Below are 12,128 nucleotides of genomic sequence, written 5' to 3'. Positions count from 1 at the left end.
TTCCTGGGGGTGGCCCTGGGCGGGGAAGGGAGAGATGTCTGCACCAAAGGACGGGCGGAGGGAGCAGGGTGCCTGTGCGCCTTCATGCTAATTTTGACATTTTCCTGTGTGTCTGCTTGTCATCATCAACTTATAATTTAACCTCATTGTGGCGATGCCTCTGGAATGTCAACAAGGCTGCTGGAATTTCATTACAGCCCGGCAGCTGGCCCCTGGTATTTCTGATACAAATGATGTGCAGCTGTATTCTGGCCTGGCTGTCTTTATTCCCGATCTAGTAAACGGGGGCATTAGGCGCACTTAATCCGGAGAGAGATTCCACACACCGAGAGGAGAGCTTGTCAGTTCCGCTAGGGGCATCTCCTATGGACTGTTCTGCCTGAGCCAATTAACCCAGAGTAATTGCTGAAAGCATTAGATATTGATGATGGATACAGGGGCTGACCCCACGGGTGGCCGGAAGGCAAGTGGTGAATAGTGCAACGGCCCCGTGTCTGCACAGTTTGCCGATTTCAAAGCCCCTCTGCCTGCATCATAGCAGTGGTCCGGTGATGTAGGCTGGGGAGCTGGCAGTGTCCACAGTTCTCAAAAGAGAAAATTAAACCTCAGAGAGGGAATGGGTGTCAGGTTCACCAGAGTAAAGAAACAGAGAAAAGCTGGGCACAAACTCTATGTCTAGATTTTGCACTTTTTGTTGTTGTTGTTCATCTGATATTTATTGAGCACCTAGTAGAGCCAGACATTGTACTCAGCTGGAGGATATGGTTTCTCCATCTCTTATATCCATGTTGTGTGTTTGTAGAATCTTCTCTTTGGGGGTCCTCTCCTAAGAGAGATTCTTGTCCAATTCCCTACATTCTATACTCATTTACTCCCCGCTTTGTCCCTCTGTTCCCCTCATATTTGTGTTTGGGGGGGATTCTGATGTCCCTTGGTTATCCCTGAGTATGCTAGTGAGTAACCCGACAGTCGCCTCAGGACACTGATCCTCCCCAGGGAAAGAGCAGCCCCGTCCTGTTAGAGGCCTCCCGCACCCCTGCGAGCAGGATGGAGCCAGAGAACCTTCTAGTCCCTGGAAGCACAGTGTCAGCAGCTGCCTGCCTGTCCTGTGGGTTCAACAGGTTGTGCCAGCTCTGGCATCACAGTGTGATGTGGAAATCCTGGGCAGGGGTCCAGTGCACCTGGGGGTCTATGGGATGTGGAATCGTGGCACCTCATGTGCAGGCACCAGTCCCTGAGATACTGAACCAAAGTAGAGGCACAGGAGTGAGTTTGTGGCCGAGGCCACACTGCACCCAGATCTTTCCCAGGTTGGGTGGCTGAATGTGCCATTGTTGGCCAGGGCTGGGGGGGCCCCTCTGATGGATGTGTTCACACCATGATGTTTAGGCAGTGGTTCCTGGGGACCCTGTTCACAGGAGCTCAACTTCCCTGGGGCAGCTGACCGAGAGGCCATTGGAGACCCCACCTACCTCACCTCTCCCCAGCCAAGCTCCACCCAGGCCAGGAGGGGTACCCTCTGAGCCTGGTGTCCTCTCTCTGCACAGAATCTCTTGGGGAGCCATGGAGAGTCATCGCGCCCCGAGGACTCCATGCCGAAAGGGAGCCACCAGCACCAGCCCTCCCTGCCATGACTCCCTGAGGCACCGGAGTAGGTCTTTACTTGGTCCCCTGGAGGTAAGAGGGGAGAGAAAGGCCCTGGGTGTCAGCAAAAAGATGTAAAAACCCACCCTTCTATAAGACCACCTCTACTTTCTCCTCCTAATAGCACTCTTACAGCACTAGGGCAAGTCACATTGGCCAACATGGAAGTGGAAGTTCAGGGATGCCAAGGCCATTTCTCAAGGTGAAATACTTAAAAGTGGCCAGCCCTTGACTTACAACGTTCCCACCCACAGGTCCTGCCGTCACACTCAGAGTCCTCCGTCTTTTCCTTACCCTTCATGGTGAACTCGGAGACTGTTTCATTCACCTGGGCTTCCCCATAGAAGAGCTGCTGGAGGCCTAAAGTAACCAGCTCTCCCTGGGCCTGTCAGGCCTCCTCCCTGTGTCTGCTGGATGCGGCGACAGCAGGGCCTCGCCCACTTAGTATTCCTGGGATGCTGAGCTGAGCCCTAGCCAGGGTGAGCCTCGTAGGCTCAGACAGCAGCAGTAAGGGGCATGGGCTTGAAGCCAGGTCAGATAATATGAAAATAATAATAGTAATCAATAGAGACGCAACATGCAAGGACACTGGGAGAAGAATTGAAGGTTAGATTCACACACACAGAGGCAGCTAGGAGTGGGGGTGGAAGGACACACCTCCATGGACAGCCACACGCTTTTGGAACACAAGAGCCCAAGAACAGTCAGCTCAGCAAGGCTCCGAGTGGAAAGGAGGGAAGCCGGCCGAAGGCTGGCCTTCACCTCCATCCCTGCCCATTGTCCAAGGTCAGCTTTTAGAAAATAGAGAATTTTCCCAGGTGAGATTAGAACATTCAGAAATGGCTCAGTGCGTCAGAGGAAAAGGGAAGACTAGAAAGGAGTAGAAGAATGGGCCTTCAAAATAGGGATATGGGGGTGGCAGGGGGACAAGAAGAGGGTTCTCAGGACTGGAAAGGGGGTTTTTGGAGGACTGGGGCAGGTGAAGCAGCTTCATGGTATATATATATTATTTCCACCTACATGGTATAGGTGAAGAATTTGGCTCAGAGAGGTGTAATACATCATTCAAGATCACACAGTCATTAAGTGGCAGGTCCTTGATACAAACTCCGATCTGTCTTATTCCAAGACCGAACATCTTAACCACTACTTTCATGAAGAGTTAGGGCCAAACAGAAGGCTGAGGGACCCTAAGATACAGGTGTGTGCTGGCATATTGAGGAGTCCAAGGCAGCTGATGAAGGTCCTAGGCACCTGAGTAAATGGGAAGCTTGGGTAGGTCAGCATCCTGGTTCTCCTGGGAGCAGACGGTGCTCGCCTGAGGGCTGACCCAGTTCAGGCCTGGAGCCATTGCTTAGAAATTGCACCAAGCAAATCCCCAGCCGTAATTACCACCACGCTTGCAGCACTGGGCTGAGAGCTGGAAATAGCTCTGTATTTATTTACCCTGCAATTACATGCTACATTAAATGCTCCACAAGAACATGGCGATCACCCTGCAATTAACTGGTCCCTGCTTCCTGGGCAAGAGAAGACTGGAGACAGTTACTGGGTGAAATCAAGTGCTTCCTGGTTTCTTAATGGGCCTGGGGGTCACCTTGTAACTTGTGCCTGGCCAGAGACTCTAACTCCCAGTAGGAGCTATCTTGGCTCATGGGTGAGGGAGTTTACATCCTGGTCAGACCTGAACCAAAAGTTACTGTGAGTTCTGTGAGGGGCCTGGCATATTCAAACCTCCTTGAACTGATCTCTGCTGAGCTGGTCTCCTCCAGCTCCTCTCAAAGTGCCTGTGATCTCTCTGCACTTAATCTTTGGAGTCCCTGATCATCACTCCACCAACCTTCGCATGAACTAGTTCTTGTCGCATTTACCTGACAAATTCCTATTTGCCTTCCAAGATTCACCTCAAATATCACTTCCCTTGGGAAGTATTCTTTGAAAGAAGATTGGATATGGTAGTAAAAATCAGACAGACCTGGGATGAACCACCAGTCTTATTACTTAATAGCTACATGACTTTTGGCAAGTTACTTCACCTCTCTGAACCCCATTATATATGTGTATGTATACACAAATGTGTATAGAATGCCCTGACTCCATGGACATATACATTATGTGTTTATAAACACACATGTATATATAAACATATATATGCATGTTTATACATACATGTACATATATGTATATATACACATATATATGTATAGATGTATACAGATGTATACACACACACACACACACACAGAAATTCATAGTTAGGGACAGGTTTTAGCAGGCTGGAGACAGCATGGTGCCTGACACAGTAGGTGCACACTAAATCTGTGTTAAATCAATGGACCAATGAGTAAATCAATCAATCAATCAAAAGTTAACTAGGAGCTGAGAATGTATGCACCCATGTTTATCTTTGTGGCTCCCCACTCAACTTCCTACACATAAATGTGTATACATGTTATATATAAACGTAATATGCAAACATGATGGTAATTGGTCTCTAGTTGCCTGGAGATTCCGGAGAACTAGTTTCTCAGGCTGTGCAGATAGATTAAGAATGCCAGCAAAAGACATTAAGAAAAGAGTTAATTATATATTTACTACCTCTGTCATTTTCTCCTAATTATGTCTTGGCAAGCAGAGTCTCCTGGATGAGTCTTAAATCTCAGTGTCTTTAAAAATATAATAATAAATCAATGTGAAATGGAATGTCCCCAACAGCCAAGGATGCCCAGGAATGTTTTCAATCAGTAAGAGCCCCAGTGAGCGAGGCTGGCATCAGTTCTGGTGTTCAGACTCGAGAGATCAGATACGGGGCCAGAAATGCAGCAGGAGAGCGGGGCAGTGTCGGGCCATGCGTCTGAGGCCACCTCTGAATCTGAGGAGGGTCACCTGCTGTTCCCGTGGCCACCGCCTGCTGCCGATTTCCCACAAGGCAACAGGAGGCGGCGGCTGAGTGTGAAAATGAACGAACCACTCTTGTGGCATTTTGCTTGGTTTCTGGATTGAGAAGACAGGGACCATTTCCTGAGCACCCTCTATGTCAGCAGTCCTCAATGGGGACGATCTTGCCCTAGGTGACACTGAGCAAGATCTGGAGCTATTTCTGGTTGTTAAACTTGGGATTGATGCCACAAGTGGTCCATCTCGTGGGTAGAGGCCAGGGATGCTGCCCAACTTCCCACAATGAACAGGACAGCCCCCCACAACCAACAATTACCGAGCCCCCAAATGTCACAAGGCCTGGGACTGAGAAACCCTACTGTACAGGAAGGTAGGCTTGGGCCTGGGTGTTTCCATACTGTCTACTACTGGCTGCAGTCCCTCAGTTTTCCGACAGACCTTTTTAGGTGCTTGTCTTTTCTTTTTTGGTTTCTAATGAATGATAAGGAGCAGCCGACACACACGTACTCAGGACAAATACACAGGCTTCCTTTATGGACTGTTCATGCTTCCTTGGCTGCAATTCTATTCATTTGGAATTAGTCCACTCTCACCAGCAGAAGGCTTGGAAACTCTGGAGGCCTGTAGGCATGAGCAGCCCAGCTCTTTCTCTCTTCTTGGGGAAAAGACCACATTCTTCTCTCTGGTCCCAGTGGGCACAGCAAAGCTCAGGAGCTTGCTGCTCTCCATCAGACTAACCCAGGCAGAAAACCTGTGCATCTCCTGTCATGGGGTGACGGAGACTTACGTGTTTCTTATCAGGCACCACTACTGTGCTCAGCAATGACTGTCCATCCCAAACCATCAAACACACCTACATCAGCCAAGCAATTGGTAGGCCTACTAGTTTCTATGATTTGAGGCTTGTATCTAGGATCCAAAGGTCCCTGGTACATAAAAGACCCAAGATAGATTTTCCTAGGACTTTCTCATGTAGTCTCCATAACCACTGTACACAAGAGATATATGTACCTCTCGTTCACATTTGGGGAAGAGGGCTTTAAGGAATGGAATGACTCGCTTCAGACAACAGAACTAAGAAATGATGAAACTGACAAGCAAACGCCAGTCCGACAGACCCACGGCACATGCATGCTCTTGCCACTACAGCCGGCTGCTGGAAACAGAACAGAAAGGGACACTTCATCTCTGCAAGAGTGGGGCAAAGAGAAAAAGGCACGGGTCACTTCTCCAACCCTGCCCTCCTCCATAAGCACCAACCCTGTCCCTGCCACCCGCATGCCTTTCTGCAGGGCACCAGGGACTCCAGACACTGAAAGGAGACATGTTCTAACAGGCAGAAAGAAAAAGTCGTTTGGGAATCTGCAATTGGCAGTATGAATATAAATGCGGTGATAAACATACGGGGCTCATTACTCTTAGAGAAGGCCAAGGCTTCTTCTGAACAGATGGCAGGAGGATTATAATAAAGGCCTCCAGCCATGATGAGTTGTTAAAGGTGTGTAGGAATGTGAGGAGGGCATTCCAGCTCAGTCAGCTCCAGGCTCACCTGAGTAGTCCACACTGCAGATGGGTACTTGGGGAACAATCTATATAAAGTGCTGTGAACTTTTCTCCAAGTTGCCGCCTCCCTCCCACATACTACTCCTGACTAATCCAGCATTTCTCAACATGTGTCTCACAGAGCAGCACTTTGGAACTTTAACGTGCACAGGAACTTTACTGTGTCAATATGGAGTCCCAAGGGGGCACTCCCATTTGGCATGTCTAACAAGTTCCCAGGTGAGGCCAACGTCACTTTTTCCATGGGCCACACTTCGAACAGAAAGGCTATAGGACACTGGTGAAGCAAGAGGTTAACAGGTCTTTCAGGGAAACTAAAAAGATTCCAGAGGTGAAATGCTTTGGGAAGCACTACATTAAGTTTAACACATACCTGAAACTCCAGGGGAAGGGGGTGGGGTTTAACACGTATAAAGATGTTAAAAGCCTTTAGAACAAAACAAAAAGAGGTTCCATGGTCAAATACGTTGGGGAGAACCTGGGTTTAGTGAATGGAGTCTCTTTACTGCGGGACTTCTCGGTGTCTTCACTTCGTGTGCATCAGAAGGCAGCACTCTTCCGTGGAAGTTGAGGATAGAGAAGGCCTTACTGGCCCGCAAGGCATCCAGGGCTTCTCTCCTTCCTTCCCCGACCCCGGCTCTCTCCAGGCACACGGGGACACCGGAGAGGCGCACTCCAGTCCCAGGGCCTTTGCCTCGGGTCTTTCCCGAGCCAGCCAGCCTACTGACTCTTGCTCCCTTCTGTGCTCGGATACCAGGGTCCAGGTGCGGCTTCCCCGACCACCCTAGGGAATGTCACAACCCACCTTCCCCGTGGACCCGTCTAATCTGGTTTTTCTTTTTTAAATGCACTTTCACCTTCAGACACACCCTATAATTTCATAATGTATTATGTTTATTGCTTATTGTTTGTCTTCTCTACTGGATTATAAATGCCACAAGGGCAAGAATCTTTTTTTTTTTTTATATTATAAGCACCTAGAACCCTGCCTGTCATACATGAAGTACTGTAAATATTTGCTGAATCATTAATTGAATAAATGGGATGTGAAATGCTTTGTAGGGGTGGAATATAGGGAGCATAATTGCCTGAAGGTTTCTCACCACAGAAGCTATTTTTTTTTTTTTTTGCTATTTCTTTCTCTGCAGAACCTCTCAGCATGACCACTCTCCCTAAATGCACATTTTTCTAGGAAATGCTGCTGTGATAACTCACTGAGGATCAGCCTTCATCCATTTTCCTCAATCCTTCCAAGCCTATTCATAATCATCCCCTACCAGGTCCCAGGGTGATGGGTTCCAGAAATTTATTACCTGCAGTATAAATTTATCTTTAAATCTGTGAGAACAATGTCATGGGACATTGTTCCTCTCCTCCAAAGGGCCAAAGTTCCCCACTCCCGTGCTGCCAGAGGAGAAGAGGCGCCTGGCTCCCCACCAAGGCTTTGAAGCAACAGGTGCTTCCCAAATACATGTTTAACCTTCAAAGTAATCCTTCAAGATGAATCTTAATCCCCCATTATACAAATGAGAACCTGAGCCTCAGAGAGATTAAGTAGCCTGTAGTACTGGGATTCAGATAAAGGTCTGCCATCCTTTAAAGCTCCTGCACTCTACACAACACCGACGTGGCAAACCTCCCAACAGAGCGTCTGGCTGATGCTGAATTGCCAAATCAGAGACATGGAAGCCATGTGTCCATCCAGAGGGCCTCCCTTATTAGCAAAAGCCACAGGAGCAGCAGCAACAATAGTAATGCTCTTTGAGGTCAGACTATATGCTATTCATCATTCTAAGCACTTCACATATATACACTTCTTTTCATTCCTACCACACTTCAGTTTATAATTGAGGAAACTAAGACAATCAAGAAGTGATATAATGTATTCAATTGCCCAGGGTCCCCACGGTTATGGAGTGGCAGAGCCACCCATGCCAGAATCAGGGAACAGAAGAGGCAGGAGACAGGCAGACCTGAGCCCCGCTGCTGCCCTGCTGGGAGCACTTGGTCTTGTGTGCCAACCACAGCTGGTTCTCCCTTCTTCCCTCAGCCCTCCCAGTGCTCCACCCCCACCATGCCCTTGCCTCTGAGTCTGCCTCCCAGCTCTCTGATGAACGTCTTTCCTTTCGGCAGGAGGACCTGCCTGTGGATGGGAGTGCAACTCACACCCTTCTATCTCTGCAAGCCCCACAATCCTTCTCCCATAAGGCCTTCCCTGATGGCCCATCCTGGGAGTCTTCCTAAGAACCAAGAGGGCTCTTAGAGACCATCTTTGGACATTTGAGGGACCTGACATCCCAGGTAGCTGCCGCCTCACCTAAGTGTGTGCACAGTCAGCGATAAACCTGGCCTAGGACAGAGGCCTGGAAATCCCATCCTGTTGTCCTTTCATCCATGAACCAACCAACCAGAAAGCATTTATTGTGCACCTGCTACATAAAAGTGAGAAGGAGCGACCTGTAAGATTCTGCTATACCTTCAGCAGGCTTATCATTTGCGATCACTCACACCTCTATTCATTCATTTATTTATTCATTCAATATGTCTCCAGGCTCCAGAAATAATGATAAAAAATACAGCCACCTCTAATGGAGTATGACGTTTACATTCCATTAATTAATTTTCTCCGGTTGTATTGAGATACAATTGACACATAACGTGTGTCAATTTAAGATATACAATACAATAATTTGATATATGGATATATTGTGAAATGATTAGCACAATGAGTTAACATTCTCACCATCTGTTATTTCAATAAATAATACCACAAATATATTCATTATCATAGATGGTAATACGTGCTTTAAAAACAAAGAAATATTCAAGGTTCTATGAGAGCATATAATTTGTGAGGGAAGCAGGAAGGAATAAGTTCTAGTCTGGGAATCAACGAAAATGTCCTGGAGGAAGTGGCGTTCAAAGTGAGATATAAAGAATAGTAAGAGCACATGAAGCAAGAAGAGGACTGAGATGCAGAGCATGTGTAAAGGAAAGTCCTGAGACAGAAAGAATATAACATGTTTAAGATTATAACATACTAGCATAGTATCACAGAGTATAGAATATATACATAATACATAAATTGAAAGACTCTTTCTGAGGAAAGCATTAACATTTGAGTGATTGCTATGTATCATTTTATCCTACCATGATGTAGGTATGAATCCCATTTTACAGCTGGAGAAACCAAGATTGAAAAATTAAGACACTTGCGAAACAGGTATGCCAACTTCAGCAGGCATTGTCGGTGTTCTGATCAAGTTGCTCAGATTCCTCTGAATTACTTCTGTGTGCCTTTCCTCCCACTGCTGTGGGTTTGTATTTGTTTCGCTTTGATTTGGTTTTGTTTCCAACAAGCAGTCCTGGAGCCACTAGATCCACTGCCGCCAGAGAGCTCCAAGGCCCTGGGAGGTAAATGCTGCAGAGCAGCCCTGAGACAGTGGCGACTGGAAGCATGACGGTCCCACAGCCTGGCCTAGAGCAGGGCCAAGCTCTAAGAGGTAATGCACAGAGGAGAACTCCCCTGCAGAGCCAGGCTGAGCCAGGACTTGGCAACAAATGGATCCTTTGCCTTGCATCTCCCCCTTCTCTGTCCTGTCTCCCCCATTTCCCTATTAGTTTTTCCTGGGATCCCTTCTTAATAAATCACTCAAGAATTGTCACCTCAGAGACCCCGTTAGGAACCCACCCTAAAACATAATCCATGCCTGTCATGAAAGTATCTTACTAGCAAAGGGGTGAAGGCGGAGAATTTGAGTTGATTAAACAGAGCAACTGGTGTTCAGGGTAAAATGGGTAATAATGGTAAGAGGTTCAAGGGCAAAGAGGGGTTTCTTTGAGCTTAAGGGGAGACAGGAAATCATCTGAGAAATATCACCGAAGCATTAAAGGATGTGTAGGTTATGACCACAATGGAGAAAACTACGTATCCAGTGTTGGGAGGTGTGATGTTGCAAAAGAATGATATTACAAGGGTAACAGAGATACTTACAGAACAGAGGAAATTGTACCACCCAGATGGAGTCGTAGGAAATAGAGCAGGAAAGATCAAGGCCAGACTGGGGAGGGTTTCTTCAGCACCAGGCTACGGAGAAGTACGAGATGATGGGAAAGAGTATGCTCTGTTGTGGTAGACACACGAGGTTCTCATGCTACATCCACAGTTCCTACAGCTATGGGACCTAAAACAGGCCATTCAGGTTACTCAGCAGTGACATGAAAAGACCTACCTCCGATGTGTGTTTTGTGGATTAAATAAGAATAGCCCAATAGAAATCCCTGGCCCATTACTAGAGATTTAAATGATGCTGGAGTTTGCGTTTGTTTTTTAAGTTTTGTTTTGTGTTCATTTTATGCATTTGGGCTCCATTCTGTAAGAGTCACTGGAAAGGCTTTCCTCAAGGAAGTAAAATATTCAAAATAACATATTAGAGAAACTTGTATTACAGTGAAGAATGATACAGGTAAAGACAACTAAAGAGAAATAGAAAGAGTAGAAGAGAGCCAGGAATCCAAACTATCTTTGGGGTTTGAGTGTCTGAACGAACAGAGAAGGATTCAAGAAGAGCCACTAGTTTGAGGGTGACGGTGGGGGGGTTTGATGGGATGTATGTTGAGTCTGAAGTTACATCTGGACCTGCAGAGCAGCAGCAGAACATGACCAGAAGAGCCAGGCAGACCTGAGTTCAAATCCCAGCTCTGCCATGTATTAGCTGTGTGACTAGCTAAGGTTCAGGACCCTCTCTGAGCCTTCATTACCTGACATGCAAAAAGAAAAAATGAATACATGGTTGTTTCTAAGGACTGAGGCATACGAAATTGCCTGGCAACCAAAAAAGTAGTAGATGCTCAACAAATAACTAGTTTTAAAAAAAACATCAATTGAGATTGAGTCTTGGAGTTAGCTTCGGAGAGGATAGTGTGGATTCGGAGAGCACTGGACTAGAAGAGACAGCTGAGACATAATCACAGTTGAGATCAATTACCTTTTGGAGGAAAAAGTCCTGTCAAAGACCAAAGGGCACTGTAGATGAATTTTAAGTTAGTTGGTTACCTCTGTTTTCCTGTAAGGAAGGAGCACAACTCACTTTAGTTGTACAAACGTTTATGAGCCAGACACAGAGAAAACAGGGACTTTGAGATGAATAAGACTCAGTTCCTGCCCTGGGCAGATTCACAGTTTCTTGGACAGGATAGACATTAAGAAAACCAAGCAAAATGCAAAGTGAGGAGAGTTATAAGGGGCCTGCATCAAGTGCTGTGGGTCCACCCAGGAGAGAGTGGCTAATTTTGCCTAGAGAATTTTGAGAGGAAACAACTGGAACGCTACAATCTCTCTCAAAGTATTAAACACACATAATCATTTTCAAATGAATTAACTATTGAGTAATAGCATTCATTTAATTATCAGTTCAAAGATGGTAGTTCAAAGACAAGGAACCCTAATAGAAATCCCAATCCCAAATTTTGAGGTCATTATAGTAAAAAAGAGTGGGGGATAAAGAATGTAGTACTGAAAGCACAGGATTATCTAGATTTCAACTCCAACAGCTTCTAAGCCACGCGGGTGATCAGCAATATAGTTAATGAGCATTGGCCTCTAGAACGGAAACAATCATCTGTGTTTTTATGCGTTGATGGGTATGAAGCTGGTTGTCAACATTGGAGGAGAAAAAAAATTTTTCCCTAGTAAATGAATCTCAAGCCGCCACTGCAAAAACCAGAATGATGCAGCTGGGAAAACCTCACAGGTTCAGCTAATTCTAACCCCTCTTCTGCTTTCCTGATAAAAGAGACATCAGAGAGGGCAAGGTCACCCAGCTGGGGAGAGCCAGGACAGAGTCCACGAGTCCCTGACTCCCATCCAACTCCTCTTCCTAACATGTCGTCCTGCCTCTTAACAAATCAACGGCTCCAAACCCTCCAGTCCATGTTGCTACCAGCTGCGCACGCGCGCATGCGCGCACACTCCTAAAGTGGATCACCACCTCCTCAGCATGGAGCCTGCTATGTCCTTGGTG

The 12,128-nt window shown here is 46.7% G+C and overlaps 2 protein-coding genes across 4 annotated transcripts in view; both read right to left on the bottom strand.

Annotated features, from left to right (window-relative positions):
• RPL38 (ribosomal protein L38) overlaps window positions 1–12,128 on the bottom strand; it is a 303,530-nt gene that overhangs the window by 63,357 nt on the left and 228,045 nt on the right. The gene's annotated exons all lie outside the window — the stretch shown is intronic.
• The window catches only part of ASIC2 (acid sensing ion channel subunit 2), a 910,697-nt gene that overhangs the window by 778,143 nt on the left and 120,426 nt on the right, over window positions 1–12,128 (bottom strand). The gene's annotated exons all lie outside the window — the stretch shown is intronic.

This window comes from Pteronotus mesoamericanus, unplaced genomic scaffold (genome assembly GCF_021234165.1).
Source record: "Pteronotus mesoamericanus isolate MK-2021 breed Mesoamerican mustached bat unplaced genomic scaffold, CSHL_Meso_final contig_246, whole genome shotgun sequence".
NCBI lineage: Eukaryota > Metazoa > Chordata > Mammalia > Chiroptera > Mormoopidae > Pteronotus > Pteronotus mesoamericanus.
The sequence above is the reverse complement of the archived record's forward strand: the minus strand, read 5'-3'. Positions and strand labels throughout refer to the sequence as shown.